Source organism: Xenopus laevis, chromosome 1S (assembly GCF_017654675.1).
Source record: "Xenopus laevis strain J_2021 chromosome 1S, Xenopus_laevis_v10.1, whole genome shotgun sequence".
NCBI classification, from domain to species: Eukaryota; Metazoa; Chordata; class Amphibia; order Anura; family Pipidae; genus Xenopus; species Xenopus laevis.
In genome coordinates this window covers 191,504,271-191,524,783 of record NC_054372.1, presented here as the reverse complement: position 1 = coordinate 191,524,783, position 20,513 = coordinate 191,504,271, and the positions used below count along the sequence as shown (strand labels likewise).

At 40.4% G+C, this 20,513-nt stretch overlaps 1 protein-coding gene across 2 annotated transcripts in view; it reads left to right on the top strand.

Annotated features, from left to right (window-relative positions):
* Positions 1 to 11,566: 11,566 nt before the first annotated feature.
* The window catches only part of rab27b.S (RAB27B, member RAS oncogene family S homeolog), a 127,153-nt gene continuing 118,206 nt past the window's right edge, over positions 11,567 to 20,513 (top strand). Inside the window, exons 1-2 of one of the 2 annotated variants that reach the window (XM_041575007.1) lie at positions 11,567 to 11,731; positions 11,848 to 11,928. The gene's annotated coding sequence lies outside the window, so the exon portion shown is untranslated. The remainder of the gene's footprint in view (positions 11,732 to 11,847; positions 11,929 to 20,513) is intronic. The other variant, XM_018236384.2, reaches the window with a different exon arrangement.

Here is a 20,513-nt window from a genome sequence, read left to right as displayed (position 1 = left end):
GCATATGTACCCAAAACAGGGGTTATTTTGTTACAAAGTTATGATCATAAAATTGATAAGCCACCATACCACGTCAAGGTAAACCCCGAATGGCGGTCCCTAACTTGTTTTATATTTTATGTGCATTTTAGCATTACCTGTAATCAATGTCCGTTGAACGCTGTTTTTTCACAAGTTAGGGACCGCCATTCGGGTTTACCTTGACGTGGTATGGTGGCTTATCAATTTTATGATCATAACTTTGTAACAAAATAACCCCTGTTTTGGGTACATATACAAAAGCATTTATTATACTTATATATACTTTAAAGCCTTTAGAGTGCTCCCACAACCCCCCTGTTTTGATATTATATATATATATATATATATATATATATATATATATATATATATATATATATATATATATATATATATATTTATACAACGTATATACTCGAGTATAAGCCGACCCGAGTATAAGCCGAGGTACCTTATTTTACCTACAAAAACTGGAAAACCTTATTGACTCGAGTATAAGCCTAGGGTGCATTCCAGTACACCCTGTGTTGTGATGTCTGTACATATACACGAGATGCAATGCGAGAGAGAGAGAGAGAGAGAGAGAGAGAGAGAGAGAGAGAGAGAAATTCTTAGCTGAAACAAAAGCACTTGACATTCCATACTCTTATTGGGAGTATATGCTGTTGAACAATGACCAGACAGGGGTATAAGTCACTAGGAGGACAATGTAAACCTGAAACTCAGCAGCTATTGCAACTACAACTCCCAAAATCCTTGTGTGACTCAGACTGGAAAAGGCTGCTGGGAAATGCAGTTTATAGTTATCTGGCTGAGCCATGCAGCAAGGCCACAGGTAGGGCTAATTACAGGCCACAGGTAGGGCTAATTACAGGCCACTTGTTGCCCTGCGGTTACTGCCCCCCCCCAGTAAGGCCTGTAGCATTTACTCACATGGGTTCCAGTATTGCGATACAACTGCTCCTCTATTGCGATACAACTGCTCCTCATACTGCTGTCCTCATACTGCTGTCCTCTGTGTAGTTTCCCTAGCAGGTTCCAGTAATGGCGAAGAGATGGGGGCAGGGGCGGGAGCAATTACCCTGTGAAATCCTGTCCGATGATCCCCTCTGTAACACCGGATCAAGTCCCCTAACCAAGCGCCGTACAACTTAGCAGGCAGCAGGCCCTACGGTGACCCGGAAGACAGACACCTTGAGTCAATAATCTGGCGAGCTAAGGCGAGACTAACAATTGGTGCGCTGTGTGGGAGGAGCTGGGAGAAGCGCGCATGGGAAGCTGTATGCCGCTGCTACATGGAGAATGTGAGAGAAAGAGAGATGCACCCCTGAAGCCGGTTTTACTGTTTAATCGAGCCCTAGCTGCGGGCAATTACACATCGGCACCAGTACTTTGGAAACTCAAGGGAAAGGTCAAGTATCGGCGTATGCCCATTTACAGAACAAACACTATAGTGCAGGGAAAACGCCTGCCGTGCGGGTCACAGGAGGACATTGCATGAGCGCATTGATTGTGATTGTGCACATTGACTCGAGTATAAGCCGAGGTACACTTTTTCAGCACATTTTGGATGCTGAAAAACTTGTCTTATACTCGAGTATATACGGTATATATATATAGATATAGATATATATATATACATCCCACAAAGAAGGTCCGCACTCTCAAGACTTAAATTGAAATAAAAATGTTTTTTTTAACTAAACGACTAACGTTTCGGCCTCTCCGAGGCCTTTCTCAAAGTGACAATAGGCAATCAAAAAATGCATTATATACCTATGATGGCGGGAAAAAGGACTTAATTGGCTAACGTCATCATTATCATCATCACTAAGCTTCAAATAGTTAAATTACATACACAAAATTAAGATTAAAATAATGTATTCTGTAACAGTAATTCGTCTTCATTGTAACTCTCCGACATACACAGCACAAATGGTTACTTATGTTACAAATACCTACAATTGAGTCAAGATCAAAGGTCTGTCTTAGGAACCCCTCTATAATGATCAGTAAAATGCAAACTGTTTATACTAAGATACAGGTGTAGTGGACCAGGTGCTAGGAAAATATCAAATTTTCATTATATAGATAAAAAAGGGCATTATCTTATGTAACATACCCATTAGGTGAGCCATTAACCCATTGGTACTATACCAAATTAACCTGTGGAATCCACAAATATCCAGAGAGTCTAAATATCTAGTATGCATATCTAAGGCAAAAAACTTTTTATAAAAAGGGATTTTAACAAATAATTTAAATACCTGGTGTGCAATATTGCAGTATATATATATAGATATATATAGATATAGATATATATATATATATACTGCAATATTTAAAAAATATTAGTTATTCATTTTTTGCTACACTGATCTCCGCTACAATTTCTTCTTATTCTCTTCTATCATAATCTGTGTCACCAAATTTCTTTACAACAATATCTGCTTTTCATAACATCTCATCTGAAATTCTCTTTTGTGCTCAATTGAGCAGACTATTAGCTAATTCCCTGGTGACCCCTAGTGGAAGATTTGTTTTTAAAAGGCAGTTGTTCTTTCTAATTTCCACAGTAAATAAACCTGTAATAAACTTTTCTCTAGACATCAGCTAATCTCGACATCCAAATAATTAACATTTTAGGGTTTTATCTCCATAATAAATTTTATTGCCTGGCATATTTGATTAAGGTGTTCGAATACAATTTCTCTTCGGTACCTTTCAATCACACTGATATATTATACACATATCAACATTTTAAGTCCAAAGGCATGACGAGCCAGTATTTGTTCTTTTTCCTAATTTGAGCACACACAAAAAAAAAATAATGGCATATGTTGGCTGCATGGAGTCGATGGACAAGGATATTTCTAACATTTTTATATGCAAAAAATGTTTTCTCAACAAAGGGCAATTTGATGGTCAAGCCTCAGAATGTGAAACAATCATGAATGTAAAATCCCCCCATATTGATTATTTGGTTATATGGTGGGTATTATTAGAACATATAGAATTCTGTCTCATGTAGTCATAAAGATTTTGGCATAGGAAGGTGCCATATTAGCAGCCATTTCTGAGATGACACTTGTATGACTAATGGCCCATGCAGTCACTTATGAAAGAACTTCCAAACAAACATTTGTTTCCCCAACCAAATATAATCAAAGCACAGGTATGGGACCTGTTATCCAGAATGCTCGGGACCTGGGGTTTTCCATTATCTTTTGATAATTTGGATCTTTATACCTTAAGTCTACTAGAAAAACATTAAATAAACCCAATAGGTTGGTTTTGCTTCCAATAAGGATTAATTATATCTTAGTTGGGATCAAGTACAAGCTACTGTTTTATTATTACACAGAAAAAGGAACTCAGTTTTACAAATTTGGATTATTTGGATAAAATGGAGTCTGTGGGAGACGGTCTTTTCATAATTCAGAGCTTTTTGGATAACTGGTTTCTGGATAACAGATCCCATACCTGTGTATTATCAAAGATGAACGCTGCATACACATCATAACTGTTAAACAATCCCCCCTCTAATGGTTACCTGCTTTGGAACAGGTAAGGGAACTGTTATTTAGAATGCTTGGGACCTGGGGCTTTCTGAATAAGGGATGTTTCTGTAATTTGGATCTCCCTATCCAATGTCTCCTATAAATCATTTAAAGCTAAACATCTCAACATCTGACATCTCAACAAACAAATCCCCCAGTAGCTCGACACCTCAAGGAAAAGGATCACTGCAGCACAGCTAAGCTTTCATGTTTTAGATGAAGTGTCCAGATTCACAAGATGTGGAGGCTACAAAAAGACTATTATTGAAAATAAATCACTCATAATGGCCTTAAAGAAAGGGATTCTGTCAGGGGAAAACATGTTTTTTTCAAAACACATCAGTTAATAGTGCTGCTCCAGCAGAATTCTGCACTGAAATCCATTTCTCAAAAGAGCAAACTGATTTTTTTATATTTAATTTTGAAATCTGACATGGGGCTAGACATATTGTTAGTTTCCCAGCTGCCCCCAGTCATGTGACTTGTGCTCTGATAAACTTCAATCACTCTTTACTGCTGTACTGCAAGTTGGAGTGATATCACCCCTCCCTTTTTCCCCCCAGCAGCCAAACAAAAGAACAATGGGAAGGTAACCAGATAACAGCTCCCTAACACAAGATAACAGCTGCCTGGTAGATCTAAGAACAACACTCAATAGTAAAATTCAGGTCCCACTGAGACACATTCAGTTACATTGAGTAGGAGAAACAACAGCCTGCCAGAAAGCAGTTCCATCCTAAAGTGCTGACTCTTTCTGAAAGCACATGACCATAAAAAAAGATATACTTGTTGTTTCAGGAATACCATATTATATTGTAGAGTGAATTATTTGCACTGTAAACAATGTAATTTAGAAATAAAAACCACACCAAAAAATCATGACAGTATCCCTTTAATAAAAAGGTTAACAGCTTGCAAAAGGGGAGCTCTGCAGTTTTGTTTGATTATATAGTGGTTTTGCTGTCTGGTGGTCTGTTTACCCTTTTATACATTACCAGCCATACAGTCATCATGTGATTACCAGCAAACTGAAAAAAATTTAATTTGTTGTTATAATTGATTCTTACCACTTGATGGCGCCCAATAGGCAGTTGTGTAATTTACCTGCTGGCAGTATGTTAGTGTGCAATATATATACATAGTTATAACTTCATACCTCCCAACTGTCCCTTTTTCGGAGGGACAGTCCCTCTTTTGACAGCTCAACCCGCAGTCCCTCATTTGTACTGGAAAGTCCCTCTTTTCTCTGCACTGAACAGCCAGAAAAAGAAACAAAGTTTCTCACTTAATTGGTTTTTAGCAGAGACCACAGAATAGCTAACCGGTGCAAATAAGATACTGAGACACAAAAACACAGTTTAGATAAGGAGAAATATTTTCAAACTTTCATAACCTGCCAAATTTTGTAAAACAAACATGGTAATTAGGGGGTGTGGCCACAGAAAGGGGTGTGGTCAAAAAATTGCTGCGCTACGTGTGGGAAAAAAATTTTTGTCCCTCTTTTTACTTCCAAAATGTTGGGAGGTATGTAACTTTATTTATAAAACACTATATGAACACATTTTCCAGAAGTATGTCTACATTAGCAGTGGCAATGGGGCCTGAGTAAATTCTCCTTTTAGTTATGATTAATGGTTCCTCAGAGGTAAATTTTCTCATTTTAAATGTTTTATTTTACATACATGAATACTATTGTAGGACTTATGGGACTGTCCAAAAGTTTTCAAGGTATGGTTATCCTTGGAAAAGTTTTTGTCTCTAAAGCTTAAAATGAAACTAAGCCCAATATCTGGACTCTTAGGGGCAGATTTATCAAGGGTCGAATTTCGAAGTGGAAAATAATTCAAAATTCGACCATTGAATAGAATCCTCCGACATTCGAAGTCGGAGGATTTTATTCATCGTATGATCGTATTCCGATCGATTTTATCGCACGATCGTACGATTTTCCTTCGAATATAAAAATATTAATACATAGCACTTCGGCAGGTTTAAGTTGGCGAAGTATTGAAGTCGAAGTTTTTTTAAAGAGACACCACTTCGATTATCGAATGGTCGAATAGTCGAACGATTTTTACTTCGAATCGAAGTCGTTATATCCTATTCGATGGTCGAAGTATTCAAAAAATTACTTCGAATTTCGAATTTTTTAACTTACTATTAGCTCCAAAGCAACTGTTCTTTTAAATCATTTAATATTCTATAAACATCATGCCTCTACTTTCAGAAACCTCCACTCACTACAGTCACCCGACCCTTGAGAACCTTCACCCGAGCCTAACCCAGTGCGATCTCCTATATATATATATATATATATATATATATATATATATATATATATATATATATATATATATATATATATATATATACCCACCACTCCTAGACACATTAGACCATGCTCAACTTGCCTATGGGGGATTCAGCCAGACAGCACAGATACGGCCACGAGACATTGTACAGGTATGGGATTCGTTATCCAGAAACCCGTTATCCAGAAAGCTCCAAATTACGGAAAGGCCGTCTCCCATAGACTCCATTTTATCCAAATAATCCAAATTGTTTAAACTGATCCCAATTTAGATATAATTAATCCTTATTGGAAGCAAAACCAGCCTATTGGGTTTATGTAATGTTTATATGATTTTCTAGTAGACCTAGTAGGTATAAAGATCCAAATTATGGAAATATCTTTTTTTCGTAAAACCCCAGGTGCCGAGCATTCTGGATAACAGGTCCCATACCTGTACCTGGTGATAACAGTATATAAGTACCATCTATGGCACGGGCGATGTTGCTATATTTTTGGTTCAGATGTGACTCCTGAGGGCTTTACTATATGTACAATAGGAGAGCTATGGTATATCCGCTCGCTCCTGTTACACCTCTGCATTATGGAGGGGGTGGGCTGTGAATATTTTGGTTTGGTGGAGGGGGAAGCCAATTTGGACAGAGACAAGACTTTGAAACCTGCTATCGTTGGGTGTTGATGGGATTACTGAGGGTGTGGGGAGGGGAGGCCGTCAATATGGATAAAGGGATAGACTTTGATAGTTGGCTGTCCTTGTATGGGGGAATGGGGAGTGATAGTGTTAGTCCTGTGCGGAACCTATTTGTTAAACCCGAACCTGACCTGCGACCCGGACCTGCAACCAGCATACTTACCCGCTTGGATTCGCTACCCGACCCGCAAGTACCTTATCCCCAACCCGATCCGCGACCCGCTGACCATCATGAAACAGGAAGTGCTGTCACTGTAAACCGGAAATGACATCATTAGAAGTAGGCGTGATCAGAAAAAAAGGAGTTAAACAGGAAGTGCTGTCATTGTAATCCAGAAGTGGCATCATTAGAAGTAGGCGTGATCAGAAAAAAAGGAGTAAAACAGGAAGTGCTGTCATTGTAATCCGGAAGTGACATCATTAGAAGTAGGCGTGATCAGAAAAAAAGGAGTAAAACAGGAAGTGCTGTCATTGTAATCCGGAAGTGGCATCATTAAAAGTAGGCGTGATCAGAAAAAAAGGAGTAAAACAGGAAGTGCTGTCATTGTAATCCGGAAGTGACATCATTAGAAGTAGGCGTGATCAGAAAAAAAGGAGTAAAACTCGCTATTGACAAGACCTGCGACCCGCAAACCCAGAGAACCGTCGACCCGCGTCTATACCCGATCCGCTCCCAAAACTTTTACCTGCAACCCACAGGGTACCTGACCCGCTGCATGACTCTAGTGATATGCATGAAAAATGAACTGCTCCAAAGCTAATTTTGCTTACTGTTAGTTTTTTTTTTATTTGTTAGTTAAAGGAGTATACTATGTTTTTGTTTATTTATTGGAAGTGTTTTATTTTAATAAAAATCCCTATATATATATATATATATATATATATATATATATATATATATATATATATATATATATATATATATATATGACCTGCCTCGCTGAGACATCATTGAAGGCACACACGAAGGACTGAAGTGGCGCAGTAGAAGGTTGCAATGTTGTGCGGAATACGGTCCAACCCGTGGGTCCGTGAGCTTCAGGTGAGCCCGGACATGACTAGAGGAAACATTTTCGGTATTGTCACTGTCAGCATTTAACCCATAAGTGTTTCTGTTCATCCAGCTGAGTAAATGCAGCCGTATTTAAACCTAAAGCTGTGCTGTCTTTAAAAGACAATGTTTAATATTTCATGTAATGTATGTGCCCAATCGAGGCAACTGTAAGGCCATAAGATTAAAAACATGAGAGTGTTAATGTGTGGTCAGCAAATCCCCGATGGATCCACGATGTACTGTACATCTGTGCAACATCTTCTGTATACAGAGATTAGATCAAATTATACTATTTCCATCATCATAAAGAAATCCATGAAATTCTTCCTTTCTTTATATAGCGTCTTCCCTTTTCCAAATCGAGATTGGATTTCTCCCGAGGGACAAAGATATAAAATATCAATCAAGATACACGTTTAGTCTAGGAGAATCTTCTATGGATGAGGTTAATGGGTGCTTCCATTATTAATAACCTCAGCTATTCATTACTTTAATGTCTAATCTGGGACACTAGTGGCCATGCAATCTTCTCTGGGTAATATTGTCCATCCATCTCCTACAGAACAAGCAGGAACATGAGGTGACACTATAAGAAGCACGAGTTAAGCTTTCCATAGACGCTCAGATTAGATCGTATGAATCCTCAATTCGTACGATTTTCGGATCGTGTGTGGAGAGTCCCGATATTTTTTTTGCCGTGCCGATCGCTCGTTCAGTCAATCGGACAGGATAGAACTTTTTTGTCGGCTGCCGATCATATCTCTGCGTGTATCACCGATCTGACGATATCAGTGGGAGACTGTCACCAGCTTGGTCGGACATAAACTTTCGTACGATTGCTGTAGGGTGAGAACATCGGCTGATCTGTTCTGTTACTGCTTTATTTGGTCTGAATGGTTAGTGACAGGTCGGGAGATGAGGACGTACGATTGTTCGTCCGATATTGAAGTAAATCTTTGCGTCTATGGCCAGCTTAATTCAGCTTTTGGTCAAAGAGAAGTATAATTGGACTCCCCCTTATCTGGTGTCCCCGGTCTATCAATACCACTGAATATGAGTTGATTAACTCATACCGGAGAGTCCGTTTGTGGTTCTAATGATACTTTTACAGGTTACTAATCCTTTTTCTCAAGCGTTTTGTGGTTTCCTCTATCTGTATACACACTCAGGGGTAGATTTATTAAGGGTCGAAGTGAAAATTCGAATTTTTGAATTTTTGATTTGGTCAAAACTCTCAGTTGAATTGTGAATTATCCAAACTCAATTCGAGTTTTATTTCAAATTTGAATTTGAGTTTTGAGATTGATCATACTCTGACCCTCGAATTCGACTATTCCCCACCTAAAACATGACGCATTACCGTATCAGTCAATGGGAGAGGTCCAGGGATTCATTTGATGATGTTTGCAGCCTACCTGACATTAGAGGAGAAAAAAACTCGAATCAAGTTTTTTAAATTCAAATCTCATTTTTTGAATTCAAAACGAATTCAATTCGTCCGAACTGAGAAAATTCTAATTTATTAATACATTTGGATTGGTCGAATTTCAAGTTTATGGGAGTTTTAAAAACATGAATTTGAAACTCGACCCTTGATAAATATGCATCTCAGTGTCGGACTGGGACACCGGGGAGCCCACCCAAAAACCATAGACCAGGGGCCCACTCTCAGTACTATTATTCTTCCTCTCCTCACTCAACCTCTATTCTCCTAGTCTCTTTTCCCTACACACTATAATCTATTATTCCATCTATTTAGCCTCTTCGAAATAGGGAATGACCATGAAATAGGCCAAATGTTTAGCAGAATGAAGGCCCACTGATACCTTGGCCCAACGGGAGTTTTCCTGGTATCCAGGTGGGCCAGTCTGACACATTCAAGTGGTTATTAACACGCAACCAACAAGATCAGATTATGGTATGTGATTTTGTATCCCTAGCCATCAATTATAGCAAGCCATCCTCTGACTTGCCAGCAACCGTAGCCATGTTGCCATAGGAATCTTTCAGGGCCCTTATGGCCCAATTAGCAGAGAAGTCTGGACCAAAGAGGAAGCACTAAGTCCAATTGGTGGTAGCCAAAGGGTAAAGAAGGAGCGTGGTCAAGATTCAGGCAGGAGCTACAAGGGCAGGCATCAATCGGTCATGGTCAGGTACAAGGCAGAGATATTCTGAGACAATTTGCATTTGGTTTTCATTTTTTAATATGTGCGGTTTTTGACTTATTTCGAATTTTATTCAGCAGCTCTCTAGTTTGCCGTTTTGCTAATCTGATTGCTAGGGTCCAAATTACCCTAGCAACCGTGCATTCATTTGAATAAGAGTCTGGAGAGGGCCTGGATAGAAAGCTGAGTAATAAAAAGTAGCAATAGCCTTATGGTGGCCATACACGGGCCGATAAAAGCTGCCGACAGACTGTGTCGGCAGCTTATTGGCCCGTGTATGGGGGCCCCCGACGGGCTTCCCCGATCGAGATCTGGCCGAAAGTCGGCCAGATCTCGATCGGATGGGTTTAAAAATCCCGTCGGATCGCGGCCGCATCTGTTCGTTGATGCGGTCCCGCGATCCGACAGCCCGTTTGAGAATGCTAGGATCCGATCGTTGGGCCCTAGGGCCCACGATCGGATCTGCCCGATATTGCCCACCTCAAGGTGGGCATATCGGAGGGAGATCCGCTCGTTTGGCGACATCGCCAAACGAGCGGATCTATCCATGTATGGGGACCTTAACAGAGCATTTGTTTTTAGATGGGGTCAGAGACCCCCCATTCAACAAAGAGACAAAAGGAGAAGGCAAATAATTAAAAAAAACTATTTAAAATTAAATTGAAAAGTTGCTTAATATTGGCTATTCTATAACATACTAAGGGCTCTTACACACGGATGTTTTTTCTTGCGCTCCCCTGCGTCACGCTTTCTTCCGTTCAGCCGCAGGGGAGCGCAGAAGTAGACACACTCAATTATTGTGACGGGGGCTGTACTCACACAGATGCATGTATGCGCTGAGTGCAAGTGAAATGCAACATGCTGCGTCCCACCTGCGTTTGGCGCTTACATGCGTCTGTGTGAGTACAGCCCCCTTCACAATAATTGACTGCGTCTACTCCTGCGCTCCCCTGCGGCTGAATGGAAGAAAGCGCAGGAAAAACCGCCCGTGTGTAAGAGCCCTAAAAGTTAACTTAAAGGTGAACCACCCTTTTAAATGTGAGCAGAAAGCCTCTATGTTTTTGTTGCAATGTAAATGATTAAAAGGTAATTAACACACACTGATACTGTAATACTCCTGTAGATATAGAATAACATCCCATCTCCTTCTGCAAACACCACTGCTGACATTCCTCATCCCCTACACTAATTAGTCATGATTGGCTTCTGCACTGACTCATCCTTTGTTACAGGGGGCCATGGAAGGGGTTAATCCTACTTGTTAATTGCTTTTGCCATGGGGGAGATAATAGGATGGAGCCGAGGGCGTAACTACAGAGGGAGCAGACCCTGCGGTTGTAGGGGGCCCAGTGAGACCCTAATTAATGAGCAATTTTAATATATCTTGGTAGAATTGGCCAGGTTATCAATATTTTGGGACCCTAAATTGAATTTGATGTAGGGCCCAGTAACATCTAGTTACGTCACTGGATGGAGCTGACGTTGAACTGTTTTTTTTAGGGATGCACTGAATCAACGATTCGGTTCTGGATTCAGCCTTTTTCAGCAGGATTCGGCCGAATCCTTCTTCCTGGCCGAACCGAATCCTAATTTGTGGAGGGAAATCACGTGACTTTTTGTCACAAAACAAGGAAGTAAAAAATGTTTTCCCCTTCCCACCCCTAATTTGCATATGCAAATTAGGATTCGGTTGGGTATTCGGCTGAATCTTTCGTGAAGGATAGAAAATAGTGGATTCGGTGCATCCCTAGTTTTTTTTGCCTATGTGCAGCAGCCCAGAAGTGAGCGTCGAGCCACAGCAGGTGGCAGTAGGACCCAGAGGAATCCTTTGGCTGCAAGTGAAGAGTCACAGGCATTGAGCTCAGAGAGATTCCTGCTAAAGAGAGGAAAGCTGCATCTGAGGGAAGCAGGGGGGTCTGAGGCAGCCGGGTAGGTATCTGCCCATCTCTCACCCCTGAGCTGGGTGTCATGCACTTGATCTGTCACCCCTCTCTTATGGGCTGTGCCATTTAAAGGCCACTCTCCCACCTTGTGTTTCATTTCAGTGATGGGAGCAACAGTGCTGTAAGGAGATGATCTGCTCCATCTGTCTGACCAGCATCTGATACTGCAAGCCCAGGGCGGAGGTACTGTGTGTGTGTGTGTGTGTATATATGTGTGAGTATATATATATACTGTATATATATATGTGTGTGTGTGTGTATATATATATATATGTGTGTGTATATGTGTATATATATATATATATATATATGTCTGTATTTGCTGATAATAACCCTGTGCTTACCCTGCTTCTCTTTCCACCCTGCCCTCTCCCATTCATTGTGTAGCAGCTAAACGTGACTATAAAATGGATGCATATGCTTACGTCAGGCCTTCAACTTACACCACTTTCAAACTTAAAGGGGATCTGAACCCCCTGAAAAATAAAATGCCGTTCTAAGCAACTTTCCCATACACATTCATTTAACGGCGTTAAAGTTATTGGTAGCTTTTGTCAGCGGCGTTTCTGCACTGCCGGTTCTGTCTCGGGGGTTGCAGGAGTCAGCCTCTTCCTTCTTAATTGTGTTCATGCGCCGGTTATGCTACATTGTTTCTGAAGTGGGAACCACCAGGGCAGGTGTGTATGAAAAACAACTAGAAAGTTGCATATTATTTATTTGTGTTCCATTTTTCTTTTAATTCAGTATTTTTGGGGCTTGTATTTCCAGAATCGGTATATAGAATAGCTGGTACAGATATGACCGGAGACCCGTTATCCAGAAAGCTCTGAATTACGAAAAGGCCATCTCCCATAGACTCCATTATAATATAATAATTCAAATATTTAAAAAAAAACGATTTCCTTTTTCTCTGTAATAATAAAACAGTAGCTTCAGTATTTTTGGGGCTTATATTTCCAGAATCTGTATATAGAATAGGTGGTTCAGGTATGGGATCCGTTATTTGGAGACCCTTTACGCAGAAAGCTCTGAATTACTGAAAGGCCGTCTCCCATAGACTCCATTATAATCTAATAATTCAAATATTTAAAAACTATTTCTTTTTTCTGTGTAATAATAAAACAGTAGCTTGTACTTGATCCCAACTAAGATATAATTAATCCTTATTGGAAGCAAAACCAGCCTATTGGGGTTTATTTAGTGTTTATATGATTTTCTGGTAGACTTAAGGTATAAAGATCTAAATTACAGACAGATCCCATCTCTGGAAAACCCCAGGTCCCGAGCATTCTGGATAACAGGTCCTATACCTGAATATACTGTGTGTGTTCTATAGGGATTTGGGGGTTGTACAGCTCTTGTCCCTTCGGTGGAGGGGCTACAGTCTTTCCTGGATAGAAAACTTGCCCAAATCCAAGCTGATTAGTTCCCCTTTATTCAGAATTCTAAACTGCAATCTCGTTGAGAGTAAAAGCTTCACAAAAGCACTAAACTGACTGGTTGATAAAAAATACTTTTTATTATTACTTTACCTTGTGTCTAGGAAATAGGCGTTTACGATCTTGCCGTTCTAACCCCATTGCCTGGTTGCTATGGGAAGTGACCCTAGCAGCCAACAAATGAAAGAGAAAATGAAGTCACTCCCTGTTATAGATCAAGGTTAACATGCTATGTGATAATGCTGCTTTCCGATGTGTCTTTGTGGGCTATTTTTGGAATTTCACAACCTGACGGTCGGTTCCCACGCTGGTCGCATTGGCTCGGAGTTGTGGGCTGCAGGGAGTGGGGCAACGCAGTCGTCTTACAGCTGAGCCGTATGTTATCATGAGCTATACGGAAGGGTTAATAAGTCTGGCTCCGCATGAACTTGGTCTGTGCAATGTAATATAAGTATTATTGGCCGGGTGATTTTTTTTTATTTATTTGTTATATAATGCAACAAAGTCAACCCAGTGTCTGCTATACTACAACTCCCAGCAGCCCCTGACAGCTATGAGACTTAGTTTGCACACACACACTCCCCCTGCCTATAACTGTTAGGGTTAGGCCAGACGAGGAGATTCGGGGAGGTTTAGTCGCCTGGCGACTAATCGCCACGTATTTTACGCGACCATTTCCCTAAATTGCCTCAGCGTTTTTCCCCATAGGCTACAGCGCAAAATCGCCTACGCGGCGATGCGTTTTCAATAGTCACCCAAAGTTGCCTCAGTAGGCAACTTTGGGCGACTATTGAAAACGCATCGCCGCTTGTGCAGGCGACTTTGCGCTGTAGCCTGTGGGGAAAAACGCTGAGGCAATTCAGGGAGATAGTCGCGCAAAAGACGTGGCGATTAGTCTCCAGGCGACAAAACCTCCCCGAATCTCCTCGTCTGGCCTAACCCTTAATCTGTGGGTCAGTTGCTCCAGGTTGGACCCAATTACAGACTCCGCAGACATTAGTGGCTCAGTGCAACGTGGAGCCCAGTGACTTCTCTTCTCTCCATACAGAACAGGAAATGTTTAATTTTGTGATAACGTCTGCAAAACTCAAGTCTGATTATTGGGTGCGGAGGAAGGGGAACCGGGCTGTGTCAATAAACCATAATGTAACGACGGCTTTCATGGAAACGGGGACTAATGGATTATTCTTCAATGCAGTTTTCTCACACGAAAGGAACTCTCTGCGTGGGAGTCTGTGGATTAAACAATCTCAATGGGAAAAGCAAATAATTGTGTGTTATTTAGAGAAGCACAAGTGAAAATACTATTTTTTTTAAGCTCCTTTCCTGTGTATGGTTTATAAAAGGTTTATTATGTACTTCGCTCTGGCAGTAAAATCTTAGTACTGTCCTGCTTTATGGCAGGTATTCAGGATTTCCCTTTCCAGCCTAAGAGATGCTCAAAGAATGCCTTTATATAGTAACTCTTGTGATTGTCTCCTTATCATTTACAGTAGGGGGTACATTATCCTTTATAATACATGAGATACTCAGAGTCCCCTGTATAAGCCTGCAGCCTTGTGCCTTTATATGGTCACAGAACAACCCCTCAGTGACTTCTAATATCCTTATCATTTACAGTAGGGGGTACATTATCCCTTATAATACATGAGTGATACTCAGAGTTCCCTGTATAACTCAGCCTGCAGCCTTGTGCCTTTATATGGTCACAGAACAACCCCTCAGTGACTTCTAATATCCTTATCATTTACAGTAGGGGGTACATTATCCCTTATAGTACATGAGAGATACTCAGAGTTCCCTGTATAACTCAGCCTGCAGCCTTGTGCCTTTATATGGTCACAGAACAACCCCTCAGTGACTTCTAATATCCTTATCATTTACAGTAGGGGGTACATTATCCCTTATAATACATGAGTGATACTCAGAGTTCCCTGTATAACTCAGCCTGTAGCCTTGTGCCTTTATATGGTCATAGAACAACCCCTCAGTGACTTCTAATATCCTTATCATTTACAGTAGGGGGTACATTATCCCTTATAATACATGAGTGATACTCAGAGTTCCCTGTATAACTCAGCCTGCAGCCTTGTGCCTTTATATGGTCACAGAACAACCCCTCAGTGACTTCTAATATCCTTATCATTTACAGTAGGGGGTACATTATCCCTTATAGTACATGAGAGATACTCAGAGTTCCCTGTATAACTCAGCCTGCAGCCTTGTGCCTTTATATGGTCACAGAACAACCCCTCAGTGACTTCTAATATCCTTATCATTTACAGTAGGGGGTACATTATCCCTTATAATACATGAGTGATACTCAGAGTTCCCTGTATAACTCAGCCTGTAGCCTTGTGCCTTTATATGGTCATAGAACAACCCCTCAGTGACTTCTAATATCCTTATCATTTACAGTAGGGGGTACATTATCCCTTATAATACATGAGTGATACTCAGAGTTCCCTGTATAACTCAGCCTGTAGCCTTGTGCCTTTATATGGTCACAGAACAACCCCTCAGTGACTTCTAATATCCTTATCATTTACAGTAGGGGGTACATTATCCCTTATAATACATGAGTGATACTCAGAGTTCCCTGTATAACTCAGCCTGTAGCCTTGTGCCTTTATATGGTCACAGAACAACCCCTCAGTGACTTCTAATATCCTTATCATTTACAGTAGGGGGTACATTATCCCTTATAATACATGAGTGATACTCAGAGTTCCCTGTATAACTCAGCCTGCAGCCTTGTGCCTTTATATGGTCATTTCACTTCTAATATCTTTATATTTTACAACTTACAATTCAGTATTCCCTGTAGAATGTAACGGTTTGATAGGCATCAATCAGTCTGATTCATTTCAGCGTATTTATTTGGAAATTCTCCTAGGAAGTGACAGCTGTTTAGGAAAGATTTGATACTGTGATGAATGAGACAAACATGAAATATAGTCAGTGACATCATTATTTGTGGCTGTTTCTCCACTGCAGGAATATAATCAGTATAGAGTACTCTATTGGATTAGCATGCCTGTCTCTTTCTGGTGTTGGCTGCTTTTTATTTAATTATTGTTTTACATACAGTCACATATACAATCATATAGTAAGATTGGCAACGATAAACATCCCTTGTGTACAATTGAAATAGTTTAACATCACAAGTCTCCTCAGCCAGGTTATAGCGTTATGTCCCTTGTATTTTCATCCTAGAAAATAATTTGCCATTAGAGAAAACCAATTAACCTCCGCTCTAAACAATAAGCCCATACAGACGTCTGCCTTCATCTTCATTAGAAAGTGTATGACTAAAGGTGGCCCTACACTGGGAGATCCGCACGTTTGAAAACGTCGCCAAACAAGCGGATTTATCCCCAATATTGGATCACAACGAAAAGTATACGGGCGGTCGGATCAGGAACTGCATCAACGAACAGATGCGGTCCTCAATCCGGTAGGTTTTTTTTTAAACCCATCTGATCGACATCTGGCCGAGAGTTGATCAGGGAAGCCCATTGGAGGGCTCCATACACTGTCCAATAAGCTATTGGCAGCTTATATAGGCCCATGTATGGCCACCTTTAAGTATAGCTCACCATACCCCAAGTCCGCCTTCCTGTTGACCATTGAATCTGGAGAGTTGGAGACTCTACTCATCCTTGTGTGCCAGAGGGTTTGCATGATGGTGGTGGGACTTGTTCTATGGACTATCACTACAAAGCTACTACTTTCTAAAATTATGGTCTTTTCCCAAATGTCAATGCGTTGCATCTAAAAACAAGTCATGTCATTGGGAGTGTTGGTAGGTTTGCAGTTCTTCTTAAAGGGATCCTGTCATCGGAAAACATGTTTTTTTTTCAAAACACATCAGTTAATAGTGCTACTCCAGCAGAATTCTGCACTGAAATCCATTTCTCAAAAGAGCAAACAGATTTTTTTATATTCAATTTTGAAATCTGACATGGGGCTAGACATTTTGTCAGTTTCCCAGCTGCCCCTGGTCATTTGACTTGTGCCTGCACTTTAGGAGAGAAATGCTTTCTGGCAGGCTGCTGTTTTTCCTTCTCAATGTAACAATGTGTCTCAGTGAGACATGGGTTTTTACTATTGAGTGTTGTTCTTAGATCTACCAGGCAGCTGTTATCTTGTGTTACGGAGCTGTTATCTGGTTACCTTCCCATTGTTCTTTTGTTTGGCTGCTGGGGGGGAAAGGGAGGGGGTGATATCACTCCAACTTGCAGTACAGCAGTAAAGAGTGATTGAAGTTTATCAGAGCACAAGTCACATGACTTGGGGCAGCTGGAAAATTGACAATATGTCTCGCACCATGTCAGATTTCAAAATTGAATATATATAAATCTGTTTGCTCTTTTGAGAAATGGATTTCAGTGCAGAATTCTGCTGGAGCAGCACTATTAACTGATGCGTTTTGAAAAAAAATTTTTTTTCCCATGACCGTATCCCTTTAAGATTTAGGCTCTTCAAAGAAGCCTAGGTCTTCAAAATGAGTAAGATTGCCTCGGTGGAACTTCAAGAGAATTCCTCACAATATCATGGTTTCATTTAGGAATCCAAAGGACCTAAATAATACTTCGATGCATAATACAGGGAATAAAGGGTTATGGAAGATAGCTTATAGAACAAGTTGATCCAGGGACTGGTCCCATTTGCACTTTGGAGTCTGGAGTCTTTTTTTCCCCTCTGAGGCAAATTGGAGAGGCTTCAGATGTTTTTTTTTCATTTCCTCTGGATCAACTGGCAGTTAGGCAGGTTATATACAAACTTAAGGTTGAACTTGACGGACGGGTGTCTTTTTCAACCTAACCAAAAAGAAGATAGGAGAGCAGGACCCTTGAACAGAATGCTAAAAAGCAATAGATGAGGTGCTAAGTTTTGTATTTATTGATGGGGTCTCAGAGTTATGTACTTGCAAATAATAAGGAAAACAAAATTATTTTCTGATTGAGTAATTAAGTAACACATTGGCACACCCTTCGCCTGGTGTGAGCTGTCAGATGTGCTTAACTGGGAAAGCTTTGCAATTGCCATTAAATCGAGGCAATATGTCAGTCAGCAGAGGCTTATTATTGTTGAGTGCAGGTTCATGAAAGACAGATTAATGTCCTTCTACCTTTTCAATTCGTTGCAATTAAGAATGCATAATTTGTTTTGGGGAAAAGGGAAATGTAACATCATTGGATTTGTGGAGGGGTTTTGGCATTTTTTTAACAGTGGTAAAGCCTAGGGAAAATATATTGAGAAAACCTCATTAGTTAAAATACAATCTGCAGCTCTCCGGGCTGTTGTATTGATCTACATCTTGAAGGCTACATGCCGCAATAAGAAGTTACTAGGCAAACTCGTTTTAATAGCCACCACCCTAAATAAGGCAGTTTCACAAAAACGTATAGAAACTGCTTATCGGTTAGGACCTGTTTGGACCCAGTGTCGGACTGGCCCACAGGGATACCAGGAAAACTCACGGTGGGCCCAGGTGTCAGTGGCCCCTCATGCTGCTAAACATTTGGCCTATTTCATGGTTATTCCCTATTTCTATGAGAACAAAGAGCATAAATAGATGGAATGATATATTATAGTATGTAAAGAATAGAGACTAGGAGAATAGCAGTTGAGTTAGGACAGGAAGAATAATAGTATTTTTGGGTGGGCCCCTGGTGTCCAAGTCCGACACTTTGGACCTTCAACAGTCCTGCCCTCTAGTGGGCATTGAGTTGATGGAAGGTTGAACTTGATGGACATGTGTCTTTTTTTCATCCTAACTTACTATGTAACAATAAGTCTTCTGCCCATAATGTAAATTCACTTACTTGTATGCATCTCCAATTATTTTACATTTGTAAAAATCTGGTTACATTTAAACATGCCCCAGATCTTAACATTTTATTGGTGAGAAGCTACCCCACTGTTTACATCTCAGCTGCCTATATTAAGTAGGGCAGTTCTGATTTGGGTGAAAAATTGCTTCCCAACTAAGAGGTGGATGGAGTTTTGATCCCCGAGGGTAGAGTTGAGATCGTCTTGGCTTTAACTTCTCCCCCCCCCCTGTGTAAATCAGGAATATAGAATAGTATACATTTTCAGTTCTCCATTTCCAGTCCCAGTAATCCACAATAAAATTGGTCTTTGAGGGTAAATTTGCACATTTTTCAGAGGCCAAACATTTTTAGGTGGCCATTGACCACTAGACCATTTGTTGGACACGGAACATGATCTGCTGCATCTGTAGATTAGGTTATGTTGATCCAATTTATGAGAAGGGAATAACCATTGTAGGCAAATGTATCCCAAATAATCCCAAATAAAATTTGAAGGGAAGTTGCCTTGAATTTATTAATAGTAGTTGTTTTCCCTTACCCTTACTTTATTATTACTGGAAAGTTGCATTCCATATCTGTTATTACCTAACTTTTTTTTTTTTTTTGTGTTATCCCGCTGCTCTCACTTAATCTACCCCTTTTTAAAATGCATGATCGGCTTTTCTGTAATGCCCTGCCAGTTCTCTTAATCCAAACTCCAGTTCAAAAATTAGATTTGTCTCTTCTTCGTCAGTCTCTTGGTTTCAGACATTATGGCTGCGGCCAAGTGCAGTGGGTTGACTTATGTTATACTGAGGTACTGTGAAGTTTTAGCTGAAGTGGAAGCTCATGTCGGTAATTGATCCACGATATTTAATACTCAGCGTGTAGAGTATTTCATTTTTGGCAGCAGAAGCCAATTAGAAGTGTTTTTAAAGCCAAGGAAGTCATGTTTTTGTTGTATCATCTCATGAACTTGCTAGCTTGGAACAGGTCTGGACTGGGAGTGAAAATAGGCCCTGGCATTTCAAGTACACAGAGGCCCAATAAATAGTGACTGTCTATGGCATCTGATAGTAGCTCCTCTGGCATTTGCCAGAACTCGCATATTGCCAGTCCGGGCCTGGCTTGGTGTGGTGACAATGGGATAGTGGAAAGATTTTTAGAGTACTTTTCTCTTAGGAGCATTCGCTCATAGTTACTTGGACTGCTAAGCAAGTGCATGGGATTGCCAGGAGAGCCATTTGGTTATGTAGGTATGGAGAAAAGTTTGGCACAAATATGCTTGGTGCCATTGGACTTCTGTATTTCTCTATGTAGAACATCCATATGCCAAAGGTTCCATCTTTAATTGGTCTCCATTCCTTCCTAACTTCCAACAGAACTAGTCTCTGCATTAAATTTGTATTAAGAGGTAATATAAACAACCTTCTATGTTCATACTACTAATGTTCCCCCTAATTCCTTCTCGGCTATGTGCGAAAAAAAAAAATTTTTTGTGCAGGAGCGC